General features: G+C 37.3%; 1 long non-coding RNA gene across 2 annotated transcripts; it reads left to right on the forward strand.

Annotated features, from left to right (window-relative positions):
- Positions 1-438: 438 nt before the first annotated feature.
- Positions 439-4,301, forward strand: LOC146456174 (uncharacterized). 2 transcript variants are annotated; one of them, XR_014858860.1, is made up of 4 exons: positions 439-2,203; positions 2,630-2,715; positions 3,051-3,095; positions 4,245-4,301. It is a non-coding gene; the product is annotated as an uncharacterized LOC146456174 (long non-coding RNA). The 2 variants fall into 2 exon arrangements; XR_014858859.1 differs by having other exon boundaries at positions 439-2,715.
- The last annotated feature ends 4,091 nt before the right edge of the window (positions 4,302-8,392 follow it).

Raw genomic sequence — 8,392 nt, forward strand, 5'->3', positions numbered from 1 at the left:
ATATAACAGCAAGCCGTTTTTGCCGAGTTCACCAACTTAGGTTTTGCTTGTGGAGCCTTCGCTCTGCAAATTTAAGCCTGCAAACTGGCCTTAAGTCTTTCTTTTCATATACCAGTATCATCTGTCTTCTGTCTTGCCTTTCTGCTCAAATAGCAGTTGGTCAATGTCCAGTGTGAACGTACGGAAGTCAGCTTGTTAGCATACAGGCCTAAGCTGACTGTCCTCATTTTGGCAATCTGTTTTTGGAGCGTCATAAACACCAACATGTGCTAGTTTCTTTTTTGCCTAAAAGCACATTTATCCTAGTTTATAACGACAACTTAAAGCGTAAAATTGGACAAGAAGTCAGTGACCTTCTTTTTTTCCAGTAGCGGAACGCAGTGTCTTCTGTGCTCAGCATTTTACTAGCTGGTATTCGATATCAGACAAGTTTGACGCTTTAAAGCAACAAAACGAAAAGGAAACAATCTTGTTGAAGCTTGAATTGTTTCAGACTTGCTTTTCGCAGCGTTTAAGTTGCGTACACAGCTGTGGTGGTCTTTCATTTCTTAAATAATGATCCTTCATCCGCAATTCAACTATAGGATATTTTAGTTTTATATTCAAAATGATTTTTACTGTCTGTTTTGGAAGTAAATTTTGCTTCCATGACAAATAAACGTTAACGTGCAAATGTGGAAACGCATAGACACTGAACATTGAAGTTGAAACATCGCACACACCATGGCAAACATGGAACTTTTAAACTTCACCTTGAGTGTACTTTGTTGCTTGCTAAAAAAAATCATGGACTTTCAGCAGAGACGACGACGATGCCAACGAAAACGGGTTTTAAAAATTACCTTCGCGTTTTCTGAATAAATTCACAATAATTCCTACTCGTTTTGTTTGTGTAATGTGGCCGAACTATCCAGGAGCTAACGTCGTAGGGGCTGCGTGAAAGTTCAGAAAGAGAAAGGAAAATTTATTATCATTCGTTCACATTCTCCATAAAACCTTGAATTTGGTCAGTCATTTGACGAGGTTGTTTTGCAGAGGGCGGCAAAGAAATGTACTAATTAAAGTGTATAACGCACGTGCAGAGTCAGTGTTTTGCTAATTAAAACTATTGCTTTCCGACGTTCTCGTTGCCGTTGTCTTCGCCGCTGCTTTCTTACTGATGGTGCACAACGATTCTTGAGTAAAATGATGAAACCATTCTAGTGTCAAGAATGGACACAGGCTCCCACAACCAATTTTGACTGCGAAGTGTGGCTAAATCCTGTTCGTCCCCTGTTGCCTTGGGCAACAAACTGTGCCTCGCCCCAGATTAGAGCCATCTCCATCAGCTCTGTCGTAAAAGTTCTTCGCCATGTTGTGTTGCCTTCCTTGCAAGACGCGTACTGCTGAATCTTTTAATCAGGCCTTTAGGCGTCTCCCTTCAGAGAGACTGTTTAAATAGTACTTTTATAGTCTCTAATATCCTTGACTGAGATATTCTAACTGCATGTCATGCTTTGAGAACATTGCTGCGAAATTAAAGGCCTCGTGAACTTCAATGTTTCGGAAACTGTTCTCTTGGCGTTTGTGCGCAAAGAGCTTTTGATAGTTTACGTTGTTGTGTTCCAAGAAGCATAAAAGCAAACAGGAATAATTTTGTGAATGTGGTGTTCGCAAAAATGCTTCCTTGTCTCAGAAAGGAGACCATTTATTTGACATTCTTAACGTTGAACTGCTTTTAATTCAACTGCCTGGTAGAAGTGACAGTCCTAATTTACTGCAAATATAATTTTTGGTGAGGTGCATAAATTTTTCCATTTGTACCTTTCCGCACTCTCAAACTTTTTTAAATTTGGTTTAAAAAAAAAGCGTTTTGAGAACGACGGTGAAAATTATTGGATTTTGATCTGAATTGCAAATTATATGCTAAAAATGTGTCTCTCACCTTCGACTTGGAATGGTGACCGTTAATGCGAAGAACAAAATATTGCTCGGCAAAGGGAGTTTTCCTGCCTTTTTCTTCAGAGGTTTTGAAACGCTAAACCCTTGATGATTTCTCATACGGTGGCAGAAACACCAGGAAAAGCACATAAGGACAAATCTTCGTTGTTCATCGAAGAAACTCAAGCATGCAATCTGAGCACGTGGAAGCTGAGTCGTGGTCGCTGAAGTAAACTTGTCAACTTTGAATTTAAATTTCGAAAGCGACCTTCTCCTACCCCAGGTAATTTTCGTTATTCTATTTTATTTAGAACTTTGTCATAAAATTTGTGACGCAAGTTGTTGTTTTTGTACAAGATTTAGCTGGAGCCATCCAGAGCTCCCAACTGGTTGACATTTGCTTATTTACTAATCAGTAGAGTAAATGAAAGTATATATTTAAACTGTGACGAAACCACATTTTGTGCTATACTGCATGCTCAAGGGTTTTTAAAGGATCCACAGTTAAACAGCCGGAACTACGTTAAGAAACTATTAAAGTTTGTTCCTGCTACAGTTAGTGTTGTTCATGTCTTGCCGAATCATGAATAAGACGTTTGTGGTGGGCTACTATTCTATTACAACCTTGAGTACCCTATTACCTCGAGGACAAATTATAAAACTAGGGCATTGAATTATTAAGCTAATAAAACGTATCTTCAATTTTTAGGGTGGACACAATAAATGCAATGGATTGAAGATTTAACAGAACTTCAACGCAGCGACTATGAAAACGAACTTTTTTAATCGCCGAAGGTGAGCATGTTTTAGTATCTGCACAGTGATGGAAAAATCGTAGTAATTTCTGTTATTAGTTGTCCGAAGATCTATTGTTGCTCTTTAGTGAAATGGGCTCCTGCATCATCATCATCATCATCATCATCATCATCATTCTCATTATTATTATCATTATTATTATGTTGAGCAGCTATTATGTTGTTGTTGTTGTTATTGCTTTTGCCATTGTTGGAGGGGGGAGGGGGGGGGGGTAACTGATCATAATTTAAGTTTTCCTAACAATCTCCCTCGTGTTTCACTCGATTAAAAGTCAAGTTAGCTACCATGTCTAACTAACTGTCATTTATTTGCAGGAATGAGTAAGCGTTATGGCGGACCCGGTCATTAAAGTTAAAGAGGTGAGACTTCAAAATCACTTTACATGTTTATTATAGGATAACCATTTTCGGTACACCCTCTTTTTCAGACCTGGCCTGGTGGTTAATCCGTTGACTCTTGATTTTTTTTTCTAAACAATGGCCACGGGTCCTGTCTTACTGTCCATTATCCTCACGAATCGAATTTCAACCAAACTGTGAAAAATTTCGTTTGCGACAGGGAAAATAGAATTTCTTTTTATTTTAGACCATTATTTTCACTATTTTTGAGTAAGATTTTGAGAAAAACGTACATAGAGGCAAGCTTTTTTTTCCATTTTATTTGTTATCTACAAATTTTAAAGCAAACGCTTGTGGGATCATATTCAACAAACTTTAAAAAAATTATCTTTGGAGTTTTTTCCCCTCTCTTTCTTTCGTAGTTTTGTTGGCCTTTCAGTCACCACCTACACTTCGGGGAATGTGAAATTTATTTTAGGGTTAAGTGCCAATGTTAATCTTTGGTTAATCTTCGTTTTGTGAGGTTCATTGCGTGTATCCTGCGTCCAATTCGTTGTAACATGCTCATTCAGTGTGCTTGAAAGACTTTTAATGCTTTGCTGTCAAATGACGTCACACGTCGTTCAAGGACCAATGGTCCCCTCTGGCGCGTTTTGGCTGGTGTCAGGAGTCAATGGGTTAACACGTGGGGAGGCTTTTGACCTAAGGTCGTTGGTTCAAACAAGAGTCGTTTTCCTTGTGAAGTGAAGTGAAGTGAACCGAGTATTGTTGGTGAATTAACCAAGGGCTTTTTGTAATACTTAGAAAACGAGTTTCCCTTAGATGGTTTCACATATCCTGCCCCTGTTATCTGCATTGTTGTTTTCTTTCCTTGCACAAGAAATTTTTCTGCACACTATCTGTACCCAAGGGGATACCAGCTCAGCGAGCTGTTAGCTAAAATCGAACAAAATGTATGAGGAAACTCTTCTATGAACTCTAATCTCTTCCGGGGGGAGTAGTAATACTCCTACTTTTTCTCTGTCATGGTTACCATGCCAGTTTTAGCTTTTAAGTTTGGCCCAACTGCCCACGACTTCACAACAGAGTAACGAGAACCATGAGTTTTAGAACTGTCCCTTGCCACTTTATTTAGAGTCGCTGATCCTCTATTTAACTTTTTCTCTCCAGGTAAATTTCAGACGCAGGATGGAAACGCGTAAACCTAGAAATTACTGTCCCAAGAGGTGAGTTGATCATTTATAATAAATATATTTATAACTACTCTTTGGTGATTCATTATGAAGAATACATACAATTATTGATAAAATCCTTTATAAGAGATTTTGGAGTTACCGGGATGCAAAATGGGTCTTGAATATCGTGCGCAAGCTAACGTTTGCAGATATACGTCTCTCCAAGTTTACCCGGAGAGAAGTACAGAGGCTAGCAACAATGAAAACAAGTTGCAGAATGGCTTTGTAATTCTCCTATTCATCTTAATATAATAACCAGTCCTTAAGAAGCGTCAGCACTCGAATCGTTTTAAAACTATAAACTTGAAAGAACCAAATTATAGATGTTTGACATACATCGTAAACAGGGTGTATAAAACTGAGGCAGCTCTTAAATTGCTGATCCAATACATCGAAAAACAGTTTAACAATGCTGTTCCTGTCTTATTACATTGAGTGATCAATTTATTTTTGTTTTCTTTCTATAAAGGATCCAAGGAACTTTCGAACGTCAGATTCAAGGAGGCAACAAAGATGATCACCTATGTAACAAAGCAAGCAATGCAAGTATAGGTAGAGAACTAATTTTACTTTAAGAAGCGCGAAAAGGAATGTCGCATTTACTCACGGTTACGCCGCAAGAATTTTAAAAAAGCTAAGAGTGCAGCTTATACGCGAATGCAAGCAAATCTGTATATTTTGTTTGTTTTGCAAATGGTCCAGCATTTAAGCTACGGTTAAAACGCAGGAACAACGGTTCATAGTTAGGGTGGGCATGCAGATTAGGGCGAGCGCCTGCAGCCTGCACATGAATACGGCCAAAACGCGTGAGTAAATGCAGCATTTTTTGGTCCAGTTTAGTTTCTTTTTAAGCGGCCGAACAGTTCAGACAAATTTTTCCGTTTTACGATACAGGGCAATCACAGATATGAAGAACCCAGTATACAATATATTTTTTCAGGAGAGATAAGGAAAGCTGAAATTGCGCATCCAAAAAGTTAGAACTAACAAACAGCACCAATTTTCATTTTAACTGTCACATTTGAGGATTTCATGTTAAACCTATGAGACGTTTTGTTTGCTTTTTGTCGAAAGTTTGGCTTACTATTTTTTCTACAATGATAATGACGATGACAAACGATTTAACAGGATTTAGGAAAGAGAACTGAGCAACCGATAAAGAGAGGGAGCTGATTGTCGATTTTCATCAAGAGTTTTGAGGAAGGTACACTATTTTTCAGTGGACTTGTTGCAATTATCTTTCTAATAGTGTCTGCTATTTTTCAATAATTACTCTCATTATAGCTTCACGATAGCTCTAAAATGTTTCAAAGCAAAAATCATGGACCATTGTGACTGTCTTTCAATTCGGTCAAATGTTGTCTGCTTGTCGGCTTCAAATGGAGATTTTGCATGATGTCGAGAACTTTCCAAATTTACCCAAAACGAGAAATCTATGGACTTTTCCGTTTATCCGCATTTCAGAATAATGTCAATCCAACGCAACCTTTGAGTCAAAAACGATTTATCTTTACTATTCCTTGATCATTTTTTGTTTTATGAATGCAAATTGAATTTAGTCCGTTTTGAGTAAATGTTGTGAGATAGAGAATTGTTGTCTTATTTTCAGCATTTTAAGGCTAAAAATCAATTTTAGTACAGATTTAGTCATGCAACATTTTGTATTCAATTCATGTTGAACAATGCATTCTCTATGAAAACGGTATTGACAATTTGTAGACGGCCTTTACTGTTTCAAGTAGTTTGTCAGATTTTCAAATGAATTAAGATGGAAAACGATTTTGATAAAAATGATTTATAGGCCATTTGCATATTTTTAGTGACTTGGCTGATTTTACAGTACGCCAAATCATGAGATTCGAAGGAACTTGAGTAATCTGTATCACAGTTTTCATTAGGGATTCTAAGAAGAGCAAACGTTCTTTTATTAAAACTCGAAGAGCATTTGTTCGTTTTTAAGGAAATTTTTTACTGTTGTTCAGTTTAATGTTAACAGTTGAACATTCAAGGCTTGACTTTATCTGGAAAACGAAGTTTAAATCTTGCCATTTTGTCATATTTAACTAAGGATTTTAGGGGGACTAGCTTGACTACCATATTGTTGCTATGGAAAGTTCCTATTCGTCATATCTTAGAAACCGTAACTTCCACAGAGAAGTACGTTGTTTGGACCATCTCTTTCTATTTAAAAGGTTTTCAAGTTTATAATGTCAAAACCATATTCAGTTATCAGAACAGAACACGTGCAAAAATGGAAAATAGTGCCGATAGTTAAAGATCGCCAAGATGCAAAACGTGACGTATAGATTTTTCGAAATTTTAATTTTAATAGTAACTATGCGGACATAAGCTTGTATATTTAGCCATTTTCTTTAGTAGGGGTTCTATTATTCACAAAAACAGTACACGCTTAAGTCAGGTTACAAACTAAGGTTGGAATATCTCCGACTCGTGAAAAATCGGAACATCTAGCCCTTTTTCCTCCGAGCTTTGGGGGTTTATCGCCTTGTGGCGCGGTTGGGGACTTGAGCTAGTTACATGCGTGAATGGACGATTTTTGTATGTCGGTCACCTACCTCAGTCCTGGTTTTGCTTGGTCAAAACATCATCATCGTAGACAACTTCTGGTATGACATGAAGTAACGTAACGGAAGAGCAACCAAATTAAGTCACGCCATCTTTCTGACTCTCCCTAACTACGTATATGTTAGTGATGCATAAATAAGGTTCGAATACACGATCTCTATGTGAAACTATCAGGCAATCCTTTCGGATGTCTTTTTTTATCTCAACTTTTATTTAGACGTTTACTGATTAGGGAATTTCCAGGTCCTTTTCCACTCATCTGGCTATGTAGTAAATTTACTGGTACAACCCGAGTCCATTGACAGGTTTGGCAGTTTCAATTTTTTTTTAACGTTTTAACAAAAACATTGATCGAAAATTGCCTCTGACTGATTTCTTAACGATAACTTAAGGGCTATTTGGCTGTTTTCACTTGTTTCGTTCTATTTTTGGTTCCTGGTAGAGATATCATGCTTATTATAGGTAATGCGCTGTTGTGATCCGCTTGTTATGTTGGCCTTAGTCTAGCTTTCATAAATCTAGGGATTTTCGGTTCCATTTACCGTTGTAAGGTCATATTGGCAATCAAGTTTGCTCTACACTCCTGATTTCGTAACGTTTGTCTGTTTGTTGTCTTTTCAAATCAAAATTTTGCATAGAATCCATGCTTCAATTTCTCTCATACTATACTGCCTTTTCAAGTAATCTCGTACCCAGATCTTCTCACTCTTCGGGAGAGTCCGTTTTCATGTGTCAGGAATATGACACAGCATAATTGCATATGCTCAACATTTGTAGCAAAAACACTTTGCTCACGTATTGCTCAAGATGGATTTTCAAGATCAATTTTATCGCTACAAATGTCAGTAATATATGACCTACCGTAGTCAGAAAAGAAAATCAACGATTTCAATTTCCGGGAAAGAAGAAAGACGCCGCTAAAGTTTTGTCGACAATGGTGCCCAAAATGTGTGCGTTATAATGTGCCCGGGAAAAGGTTTTTCACAAAACTTTGAGCGAACTTTAACAGACAACCCTAGTTTAAAGAAACGTTAAGTTTGAACCGATATAAGAAACCACGTTTACAGAAGGAGAGAAATGTCAACATAGATTTTTTTACGCGCATGCAAAGCAAAGATTTAAAATTGCGCGAAAGTGGTTGACGCGACTGCAACGCGCCATTTTCATTAGCCAATCAGATTGAAGAACGTGACCGATTTTACCAGATGTTTTCTCCGAAGACAAAACATCTGGGTTCGATCAAATTTTCTCTTTTCATTTGTTTCCAAGCAATAGCAGTTACCATAGCAACGCTGAGTCAAAGCTCTTCGTTTTAAATAACGTCGATTATCTGAAAATCTAGTGAGACACTTAACAACGAAACTTTCAGGATCTGAATTTCTTAACCTAGTCAACTTGTGGGCAAACTTAGAAAAAAAATTACCAATTTTTATGGGTTCATTTTATTAGTTACTCTCGCATTTTTTGTTAAAATCTCAAGAAAAATAAAACTTATAA

This window comes from Pavona decussata, unplaced genomic scaffold (genome assembly GCF_977016875.1).
Source record: "Pavona decussata unplaced genomic scaffold, jaPavDecu1.1 SCAFFOLD_260, whole genome shotgun sequence".
NCBI lineage: Eukaryota > Metazoa > Cnidaria > Anthozoa > Scleractinia > Agariciidae > Pavona > Pavona decussata.